Below are 11,972 nucleotides of genomic sequence, written 5' to 3'. Positions count from 1 at the left end.
CATATTTTGTTCCTCTGTTGCCTTTGGGAAATGTGTGCATTTTAAGTTTAAGGTATTTCAGATCAATATGTAATTCATTCATTTAAGTGCTCTGGGCTCTGATGGCTTGCAGGGAATGTGGTCCTGAGCTTGCAGCATCTCTGCAGAGTCAGCATGTGCAAAAGTGGAGAAATTATTCTGGTGGCTTGGTTTGTGCATTCCTCATGAGCTCCCTTTACTATCCTGACTCTGCTGTCTTGAAGACATTGAAGATACAGCAATTACTTTTTTTAAAAATGCAATACTAGTGCATAAGTCACCTGTCCGTTATCCAATACCAGGGAGACTACCTGATATCCTCACTTTATTTTGAAACCATGCCAATTTGCAATATAGGAGGGCATGGTTCATTTTCACAAAGATGCCAGTCAAGAACACATCCAGAGACTGTGCTATGGCAAGCTGAGATTGTTCAAATTGGTGTGTTATTAGCCTCCCTTTTGCTTTGGATCATTCATAAACAAAACTGGAAAAGAAAATGAGCTGTGGGCTGTGGCAGAGCAGGAAAAATGGAATGCAAAAATGTTGAAGCAAACTGTGAAGAATTACAGAAAGATCTGTAAGGCAGCAAATGGAAATCAGCAGCGATGTGTACTGGGATGAGAAAAGTCTCATTTATATATATATGCGATGGATTTCACATTAAGGCGGAAGTCATAGAGCAATTGTTGTAGGTAGTTCGCTAAAAACATCAATGTAATGTACTGAAAACATCCAGAAACTATTAATTTGTTTATCCACCTGTTGGTGGTAGAGCAGGGGTGCCCAAACCCTGGCCCTGGGGCCACATGTGGCCCTCGAGCCCTCTCAATGTGGCCCTCAGGGAGACCCCAGTCTCCAATGAGCCTCTGGCCCTCCGGAGATTTGTTGGAGCCCGCACTGGCCCGACGCATCTGCTCTCAGCATAAGGGTGGCTGCTTGACCTCTTGCGTGAGCTGTAGGATGAGGGCTTCCTCCACTGCATGCTGTTTCACATCTGTGATGCAGTAGCAGCAGCAAAGGAAAGGCCAGCCTTGCTTTGTGCAAGGCCTTTTATAGACCTTGAGCTATTGCAAGACCTTCATTCATTCATATAAGTTCATCTTTAATATAGTCATTTATGTATACTTATGTAAATGTATTCAAATTTTAAATGTAAATTAATTCTTTTTTCCCCTGGCCCCCGACACAGTGTCAGAGAGATGATGTGGCCTTCCTGCCATAAACTTTGGACACGCCTGTGGTAGAGCAAGCATGCTCAAAGTCACTCTGTATCATCTGGGGGGAGCAAGGAGCACAGTCCGGGCTTCCCAATTATACTCAAAAGAAAATTCAGGATGCTTAGAACCCAATCGTATTGTCCGTCCATCCCCACCATCACAGCCATGCCAAACTGGTGAACACTGCATTCCATGTTGGGGGTGGGGGGTGGGCCAGGAGGTTTCAGCGGGGAAATGCGATTTTGACTTCCCCTGCGTAAGCCCCCTGTCCTGCAATGGGTCTCTTCAGACCTGTACCAGCAGGTTTGCCAGTACAAGTCCGAGGAGAGAAAGGGGGTAGGGAGGCTGCTGCCGGAGGGGATAAGATACGGCACAGGCCACCTGCGACACATTCTTCCACTCCTGCAGCCTCCCCACCCCTGTTCCACCTGCTCCCCAGACAGTTTTGCCCCCCTCCTCACTGCTGATGTCTTACCTGCTCTCATGAGCAGGGACCTTATTGATGGTGTGAGTGGGAAGGCACAGGACTTCCCACCGGTGCTCCCGGCATCATGCTAACTGACACACTGTCAGAGTGCCTTTTGCAACAGGTGTTGACTGCTTTACGGCAGTCACTGCTGTTGTAGGAGCCTCACTGTCTGATGGTGGTGAAGGAAAGATTGGACTGTTAGTCACTGTCAGTCAGTGACACTTTTCATTGTTTCTGGCGCAAGAATACACAGCACAAACAACAAGAGCTTTACGTGGGATAAAGGACAAGGTTTTGGTGCACTAATCAGAAGGCACCAAGAGATGCAAAGCTCTGTTGAAAAGTAAGTTGTTATTCCATTAGTTCTTAATGGTCAGTGCATTCATGTTTATGTGTTATGGGGGAAAATGTACTATATCATTCACTACAGTAACTGAGGAGGCAATTATTGGCTTGCTTGCTTCCTGATTCAGTTAGCACACAGAAACAGAGGGTTGGGAGAAATCAGAAAGGATTTCCCAACTTTCCTAGCAACACATGAATGTGGTCCACCTCATCCCCGAAGTCTCTAGCAAAGGCTTTGTGAGGCTACATGTTAGCATTAGTAAAGAGGTACCTGGCCTGCTCTCCTTCCTCTTTACACATAGGGCAGTATCTCACACTGCATGTGCAAATCTGTGGTGAGAACTGGGTTCACACAGTAGTTTTACAATATAATATGCCACCATTTTTCCCTACTCCTTATGAGAAAATGGAATACCAGCTCATGATGATTAACAATTTGTGGTGTGATGATTAAGTTGTTGTGGTACTATTACTGGCAGACCAAGCAGGTGTGGACATGAAGGCTCTTCCTACTGTACAAAAATAATTAATTTGGAAATTAATTAATTTCTGCCCTCAGCAACATGCTGCTCTACTATAGTTTTGGGGGCCATAAAACAGCTGAGGTAAATGTAAGCTTACAAAAAAAAAGCTTACCACAGAAAAAACAAGGCTTAGAATAACTCCCACCCCACCCCCAAAATTTAAACAGTTATGATTTGGTGAGGCCTACAGTCATGCACACAACCCAAGAGAAATATATGACAATATTCAGAGTTATTTCTACTAACAGAGCTTAGAAGAATTTGTGCAGATAGGTCCAACACAAACTGAGCGCTAGCTCTGCTTTTGGTGCCACTTCTTCTTAGAAACAGCCACAACAACCCCAGACAAGGGGTTCAAAATATGACTTTGGAAACAAAACAGGTCCTTTGTGCAGGGCAGAGTGCTTCGCCCTTAAGGCCACGTATGGATGAGGCGTGATGTGGAAGCGGCACTGAAAAACGGTACTGTGCAGTTTTTAGCGAACTGCATATAACCAAAAGTGCTTGCCACACATTTTAACTTAAAAGAAGATGGGAAGAGTTGGTGGATTCTAATTCATTTCAATTCTAACTCATTTCATAACGGACCAAATTGTTTCTCAAAAAGTGGTAGAAACTCATTTTGCTTGCAAGTTGATTGTTTCTGTCGCAGTATTGACTGAGCCTGCTGAAGCAAACAGTTCATATTACAAATTCCCCTGACAAAGGGAGATGCTTATAAGTTAATAGATGTTCTGGTGCTTGAATTTTGCCTATCTTTCATAAAAAGTAGGAGTGCAACTAACTAGAGGCGCAGGCCACCAAGTGGTTCTTTGGCGCAAGCCTAAGGCTACAACTCAGCCTTGCTAATTCGGCGGAGGCTTGTAAACATGAGTAAGCAAACTTGAATAAAATCAAGTTAAGGAACAAAGAATAAGAATACTCAAAGAGTAAGACCAGATTTGGTTATCTAGGTGAGAGGACATTAGAGAAATGCTGTATTTTTTCTAATATTTGTTTTATGCTCCAGTAGTGGAGCGGGGGGGGGGGGAGAGACACAGAGCTGTAAGTGCTACACGGCTTAGAAACTCGGTGTGTGAACTGCCCCTCCCCCTCACTCTCAGAGTCATTTCGAGGAACAAAAGCAATGCAAAGGTGTCTCCTCCATGTTGCTTTCAGCCCGGGGCAGGCTCTGAGAGCAAGGGGGAGAGGCAGCTTACATGGCGAGTTTTTGAGCTGTGCACCACTTACATCTCTTCCCCCCCCCCCCGGCTCAGCTTCTGAAATATACAAATATTTTTGTATATATATTTGAACAAATATACAGGTAGGATATAATTACAGGCAAGGAGGCCTTATGAAGCACCTGATCTGCTCTTCTACATTAGATCCATAAAGATCAGTTTTCTATTCAGACACCCACATCCCCACATTTCCTTCAATTAAGAATTCTTCCCTGCTTCTTCAATACTACAAACAGCTATTTCTTCACACTATCCTCTTCTGAGTTGCTGGCATTTAGTCAGCATAGGGGTCCCAAGGCAGCAGCATGAGTCAGGGAAGGTATCTGGGCCTCATTCAGTCCCAAGGAGCAGCAAGAGTTCAGGGCAGGTACAGATCCTCCAAGGGGCAACAAAGAAGGCTAGACTGGATACAGAACTCTGAGCAGAACCAGATAGTGTTCCAGCAAACTCCTGGAACTTACTGAGAGTTTATATAGCTGCAGTAGCTAGTTAGGGTTGGTTCCAACCCTTCTCCAGGAACATTTTCTGGAGTGTTGGTTCCAACCCTTCTCCAGGAACATTTTCTGGAGTGTTGGTTCCAACACTTCTCCAGGAACCTTTATCTGATTTTTCCAGCATTTTCTCTGACGGCATCAGGGGAACTGTGATTCAGGTACAGGTGGTGATGGCATCATCTCTCCCAACTCTAATGGGTATCTTATTGCAACAAACAGATACACAGTTGGACCTTGGTATTCATGGGGGATTCGTTCCTGAACCTTCCATGAATATCAAAACCTGTGGATAATCAAATCTGTGTGTCCTGATCCAGAGGACCTCCGGAGGTAACCGGAGATGTTCTCTAGTTGACACCCAGAGGTGTTCTGAGGCCCACAGAGGCCTCTGCAGGCCTCAGAAAAGCTCCCAGATGTGATTGGAGAACATCTTCAGTCATGCCTGGGAGCTCAGGTCCAGCCTCAGTCACAGGTTTGGGACCCATGGTTAGTTAAAAACTAACTGAATTCACGGGTCCTGAATCCACAAATACAGAGGCACAACCTGCATTCCCAACTATCTCCTGAACATTAGAAAAAATATCCTGAACTATTAACCCACAATTTGCTGAAGGGAATGGTCAGTCAGCAGCCACAAAGTTATGTTCATGTATATGCACATGGTAAATCTCATTGGGAATGAATCATCATACTTGAGTACTCTGGAAGCCAACTGAGTATGTTTGCCTCTCTCACTGAAATCAATAGCTCTTTAAAATACTGCCCAAGCCTAACTTCTGCCATGTTATGGCATGCAGCCATGCCAATGGAAACTGTACTGGTGGTGGTGGGAGCAATCAGACAGACTGAAGATGGTAAGTAAAAATATTTGTACTTACTCCCTGGTACGATCTAAATTGTATATGGGTCTCCTTGGACTTTTGCCAGCCATTTTGCTGGCCGAAGACAGGAAAAATGCATGGAGGATTCAAAAAAGGGACCAAGATCCTGGCACAAGTAAGTGCCACTGGATTTACCGTCTCTCTTCCCTTTCCTGCCCCCTCCCCTCCCAAAAATGAAAACAGATCTGCAACAGTGCATGCCGGTGGAGCACTCTCTCCACTTGCACAAACCTCTGTTAGGATTGTGCCCTAAGAGAAACATACTGAATTACACTTATTGGATTCGCTGCATTATGCTGCGAGAGGATCCCCTAGAATTTGGAGTGTTTTAATCTATTCAAAGCCCCGTTTGGGCCTTGCTGCAAGCATAAGCAGAGTGCTTGGCTAAAGTAAGCCTTATCCTTGGCTGCCTGGTCCAGTTAGATATTTAGAAAATGCCCTTTGTGTCTGTGTGAAAGGGGAAAGGGTGTTGCTGACCAAGCTTGACCACAGAAGCCGTTTTGCAGAGCTAAAGACTCAATAACAGGAAACTGCTAGCTTAACCGCAACTGGGCAGGTGGTTGGAGGAGACCCTGGACTTTTTGCAAGCGTGCTATTAGCTAATACAGGGAGGGTGAGATGGGACTTTTGCAGCTTAGGAAGATTTTAAAGATCTTTTAAAATGCCATATAAGGAAAAGCATGCAGCGCAGACATTGCGTAGTGGGAGATGTAGGCGGGGCAGAGCTTCACGTGATATGCTGTTTGCCAATCAAGAATGTAACCAATGCTTTGCAATGAGGATTTGTTCTGTATATCAACCCAAAGCCCCGAGAAATTGGGGTCACAGATTTTTGGAAGCTCTTCCTCTGTGACCAGCAGCCGGCTGAAAATAAACGCTTGTTTTCCTTAACCTCTGTGGTGTCCGCCTGCATCCTTGCCTCGACCTGCAACAATGCCTGTCCTGCCAAAATTAGACATTGATGCCTTGCTGCTGAAAACCAAGCACCTGAAATTCAATGCTGAAGGCAATAGGAAAGAGTAATATTGACAATATTGACAATATTGAGCACTATCATCGTATTTTTAAAGCATGGAAGTTTCTAAATGCAACTTTAGTTCTAGCCCATCTCATCCAATCACAAAATCAAATATTTATGAACAATTCTTTTCTTACCTTAAATGCTATTTACTGGAAACTTGTTTATGGATTATATCTCTTCTGTCATTAAAATACTTCTGTCAACCCTGCAAAAATACTGCATTATCAGATTCCTGGCGTTCTATTCAAATCAAATAGATGCTGTATTCCAAAGTGTGCGGTTGTTCATGAGGTATAGAATCATTTAAAATATTAAGAAAATAATAATTCAAATACACCAGACTTCTCTCTCTTTATATGATCATGGAATTCTGTTTTTGATTCACATAAAATACAGGAGGGATTATCTGTTCCATTGTCGTAAAGCCTAGTTAGGATTGAGCTGTAAATTTTATCCAGATTTAATTTATCAACAGAGCTCTTTTTGGGCTGGAGACCTGCGCCAGGTATTTGATTGTTGGCCCATTCTGAATAGGGTGGTATACCTTTGACAGAATCAGATCCACAGTGTGAGGGTCCTCCTAGATTCTGCACTGCTTTTAGATTCCAGGTGGCACTGCCACTGTGGCTAGGGGAGGCCTTTGGCCAGCTTCGGCTAATGTACTGTATTTAAGTCAGTCGACCTGACCATAGTGGTCCATGCATTGGTGACATTAGACTACTGCAAGACACTTTATATTACCCTTGACAAAAGGGCAGTTCTTATATGCTTAACTGGAGGGACCCTTTTGTAGCTGCTGCCATTGACTGTAGCTTTTTTGGCTGTAGCCTTCTCTGCAATGGCACAACAGTTGTGGTATTCCCTCCCTCTTGAATTAGATTTGCAGCCTCCCTATCGGTGTTCTGATGGAGCCTGAAGATCCTGTTGTTCTGCCTGCGTTATGAACTGCCTGTGTTAGCTTTTTATTGTTAATCTATGAACATTTGTTTTGATTATGGTTTTGTTTTATTTGCTATTATATTTTAATATTGGAATGAGTATTTTTAGCCACATTGGGTGCCTCTTTTTTAGAGGGGAAAAGCATGATGTGAATGTTTAAAATAAGCAAATGAATACATAAGTCATGATCTATAAAACTGATGATGGGATGGCTTTGATTGAACAACCATGAAACATTTCCATTTGCCTTGATGCAACATATTGAGAACTTTTGCTATCCTCCTGGTCTTTTTTGCCTCTTATTGTTCACTCTTGCATACTATATAATATAGCTTGTCTCAAGCTATCAAATCCATGAGCTTGACTTCTCTTTCTTCCCTTATCCTTTCAGCACCTTTTAACATGCATACGCTATGCTGTCTCAGCAGACTACCACCATCTAAAACGATGTCAGCAATTGTACTATCATGCAATTAGTACATACATGGGCAATTTCCAATCCACAAATGGCCCTATCCTATTCCCCCTCCCCTGCCAGTGTAACTAGCATTATGATGGTGGAGGCTGCTTTACGGCAGTCATAAAGCAGTCTCCGCAGGTGTATGCTACAGGCTTGCTGGTGGGGAGGCCAAACGGCCTGCCAGGCTGCCACACACCAGGCAGGCCATTCAGTACATTCAATTGAGTGTACATAGAGCACACAGTCAATTGAATGTACACTCTGTGGAAAACCCTTGGGATACCTGCTAGAGCAGGTAAGCCTGTGCAGGGGGTTGAATGGGGCAGGCGGTGGGCGGAGTGGGGGAGAGGTGGGCCACATAGGGCAGTGATGACTCAGGGACCAAGAAGGAGGGCAGATTAGGCTCAGGAGATAGGCAGGGTCAGCAGTGGTGGCACACACCAAGTCTTAACCCCCTTCCCAGGCCTGATCTTCCTTCCCAGGTCAACACTGACTTCCTCTAGTGATTGAGATGGCACAGGTCTGAGCTGACCCATAGTGACTTGGGGCTAACTACAGTGCAAGGGGTCATGTGTCCCTTATTTTGAGGAGACCTCTGGCTGCCGAAAAGCCCCTGCGGGATACAGCTGTAGCCACTCTGCTGCCACTGTTGCATGGGGATTTAGATAGGATTGGGATGAAAGTCAGGAATGTAATATTTTGTTCTCTTTAACCCATTTTAGCCAGTCCACTCTTGCCAGTTCATTAAACACTTGTGTACCTGATGATGCTCTTTTGGAGGAAAATTCAAATCAAGAGCTGGAGTGGGATGTTGCTTTCAATTGAATGTACACTCTGTGGAAAACTAAAATTTGATCCCATATGCTATGAAAAGTACACCTCCTAGAAACAACTTGATGTGGGTTCTGATCAGTCCATGTGCTACAGCCTCCCAATTACATGTGCCTGTTTATGGCATAGCCAGTGATTTCCTCCCTTCTTTTCTCCCTGCCATTGGAGTTTAGGGTCAGCCATGCAAAAGGTGAATACCATGCTAGTTAAGACACATCCCTTCACCGGGCTTAAACCCATTTCACTTGGCTCCCAACCTACATCTTTGTGTAGCTAGCTGTCAGGACCCTGCTTTGCCTGTGTGCTGTTGAGGCTCCCCTTGTGACGTGTCCCTATCCCTCCTCTGGCAAAAAAAGGGTTTATTCCAGGTAGTGAATGCCCCCACATGGACTCAAACCCTTGCTGTGGAGACACTTGTGTGTTTGTTGCACATGGCTTCTCTCTTCTGAGAGTGCTATCTTTCTGCCTTTCCAGTGCTCTGGTGAAAAAGTTATGCCTTGGATGTGCATGTTTGTGTGTGTCGGGGGGAGGGGGGAAATGGGCAGTAGCGAAGCTAGAGGGGGGGTCACAGCACTAAGTTTTGCAGGTGCCTGAACGCACAGTGCAAGCGAACCGCCCCCTGCCTTTCAGATCCATTCTGGATAGCAATAACAAAATGCAGGAGACACCTCCTAAGTGCAAAATGTAGTGCTGTGACCCCCCTCTAGCTATCCTACTGGATACAGAGGCTTGAAACCTGGGTGCAGGGGTTCCTAGCAGTTCTTTTGCCCCTTCTTTGCTGATGCCACTGTGGCTTCTGTGAGGGTAGTGTGACATCCTAGTTTCATGTCATATGTGTGTGTTTCTGTGCTGTGTCCTTGGGGCACCTACCCATGAATAGTGGAGGTGCTTCTTGCTATGCTGCTCATTCCAGGTGGCTGATGGGGAGTCATCCCTCCAGCATTGGCCCTCCACCTGTCCCCACCCCCTGGTCCATTCACCCAGGCAGCGTCCTCTGACTGCTGGCACTGGGGCTGGGTGGATGCAGTTATTGATTACTTCAGCATCACACTGATGACGCATGGAGATGACACAGAGAACCCATGAATGTGCACCGATGATGCACCTATGTCACGTGGGTGAAAACCCCTGTGTCGGAGTTTTAACAGACACTGTCAGCATTGCTAAGAAGGGCTGCTCCAGCACCCCTGGGATGGCTGCACTAGCATGGCATTGCCTGGATGGGCTTAGGATCTGACAGACTTCACACCAGCATCTGCGCAATGTCAATGTGTAACCCAAATATGATTGGGCTGTAAGAGACATCTTTTATGTGGTTTCTATATTTAACAGGGGGAAAACAACTGCCCCTATTCTTCTTTGCAATCTTCTTTTGCAATGGTTGTTTGCTGGCGTCACTGTTATGTATGGATTGTTGTCACCTACTAGATTGTGAGGGATCTGGAACAAGGACCATTTTGTCAACTATTTTGCCACGTAAACCATTTTTAGAACTTCACTGAAAAGCAGTTTACTGATATTAGTATTAATAACCTTCATGCCCTTGCCTTTCCATGAAGCTATCACTTAGGTAAGTCATTATTATCATGAATATATCATAAAGATACAACATAGCAAGCAAACTCTAGTTCAAATTTCCCTTAGGTGAAGTAACTAAATATTGTCATTTAACATGTTAATTTCTTGCAAATTTCATGATTATGTATGGAATATTCTATAACAGCTGCTCAGTACAGTAACATGCTCACACACATGCAAACACATTTTTATTTCCAGTAGGATAGCATTTCTCTTTTGCATAATGTCATCAGGCCAAAGATTTGGCCCAATACAGTTTAAGGTTCGCAATGTGCATTTAAAATGCAATAAATGGTCACGGTTTGCTTGAGCACTGGGGGATGAGCCATAATCAGTGAACTGTTATAACCTTTCGTTTTTCATTGGGACCAACATACATCACTAAGCACCCAAAGGGCTTTCTATAGGAAATCAATAAATGCAGTGCTTAGATGATAAATGTTTACAATTTACTCTTTGGTTGTGACCATGCTATAATGAAAAACAGCACCTTAAAATGAATAGTGGGGTTACATTTAAAGAACTGAACACTGATCCCTGTTTTTAAGGGCAGGAGAATCGCTGCAATAAATATATATCCCTTGTTTTAAAACCCTAGGACACCCTTGCACTTGAAACGATTCCTCTCCTCTAAACGTAAATAGAGCTTTCATATCAACGTTGAGCCACTTTGGTCACTGCTGGAAAGATGTTAATATGTGCATCAGACTCAGGAAAAAAAGTTGACGTCGCTCTCTTGGAAGCCTGATTTATGAATCCAGCTGAGAGCCAAGTAGGAACTGTGCTTGAATGCAGCTGAGTTGTTATTTGCCTCTTGTCACAAATCCCAGTCTTCATCCCCCCCTCCCAATGCACATATGCTCCTCAGCTACCTGGCTGATAAAATATTTCAATAACTAAATTACCTGGTGTCACCAATTTTTTATGTGAAACGGCAAAAGAGAGTTTTGCATCTCTTCTGAAAGGTAGGGCAACGCCGCATGCATTTCCAATGTGACAAGGAAGTGTCCTGACTTATGACTAGGGCATCTTTTTAGCTCCCCCTGTCATTTCATTCAGACTAGCATAAGGACAGTAACATCACATGCGAAAAATGAATGAAGCAAAGCCGCAAAAAGGAACATCAGCCTCTACCTCATCTGATCACTATCACCAGCACAGATGACACTCCTCCTTTCATGCTGACTTTGTGCTCTATTGTGATTTTTTTTTTTAATGTCAAATCAAATACTTTTTTTGCCAATTGAAAGGGAACTAAAAGGAGCGAAACTGACATGATTAAAGGTAATGACAAAACACTCGTTGGTTTTAATTCTGGTTAGCAACCTTCAGTCTCGAAAGACTATGGTATAAGCCTACAGCACCTGGTATTCCCAAGCGGTCTCCCATCTAAGTACTAACCAGGCCTGACCCTGCTTAGCTTCCAAGATCAGACAAGATCAGGCATGTGCAGGGTAACAGTTGTTTGCAGCAGTAATATGTAATAATCTCTTAGGGGTCACCATGGTGGGCCCACTGCAGGGCTAGGCTCAATGGGGCCCCAGCAGCTTGGAACTGGCACTATAAGTCACAGAGGAAACTCTAAAGCACTCTTGTGGTTTCTGCTTTGCATGATGTCCCTTTATCTTGTCAAATGCAGATGTTAGACTTATTTCCTGTTCACCTGCCCTAGAATGGTTCCCATCTACATATCGGTTAAGAGAGCTCTTTGGGTGAAGAAAGCATGGGGGAAAGGAGCTAAGCAGAGAGGAGATTACATCTAGTCCTCTTCTGAAGGATTTTAGCTACTGTGACCACCTTTAGTGGTCTACTAAAACACAGAGTAAGAGTACTTCCATCTAATAGAACCCCAACCTCTCTAGGCAGCATGGAACAGGAACTGTTCAAGCATATCCTCCATACTGGACAAGCAGCACTGGTACAAGCAGACATCATGCTGGCTGTAAGTTTTCTTTTGTCATTTCTCTCC

General features: G+C 44.2%; 1 pseudogene; it reads right to left on the bottom strand.

Moving 5' to 3' along the window:
* Window positions 1-11,355: 11,355 nt before the first annotated feature.
* Window positions 11,356-11,472, bottom strand: LOC136650059 (5S ribosomal RNA; annotated as a pseudogene).
* Between the last annotated feature and the right edge of the window lie 500 nt (window positions 11,473-11,972).

The sequence above is a fragment of the Tiliqua scincoides genome, chromosome 4 (genome assembly GCF_035046505.1).
Source record: "Tiliqua scincoides isolate rTilSci1 chromosome 4, rTilSci1.hap2, whole genome shotgun sequence".
Taxonomy (NCBI): Eukaryota; Metazoa; Chordata; class Lepidosauria; order Squamata; family Scincidae; genus Tiliqua; species Tiliqua scincoides.
Note: the sequence above shows the minus strand (reverse complement) of the source record. Positions and strands in the feature narration are given on the sequence as shown.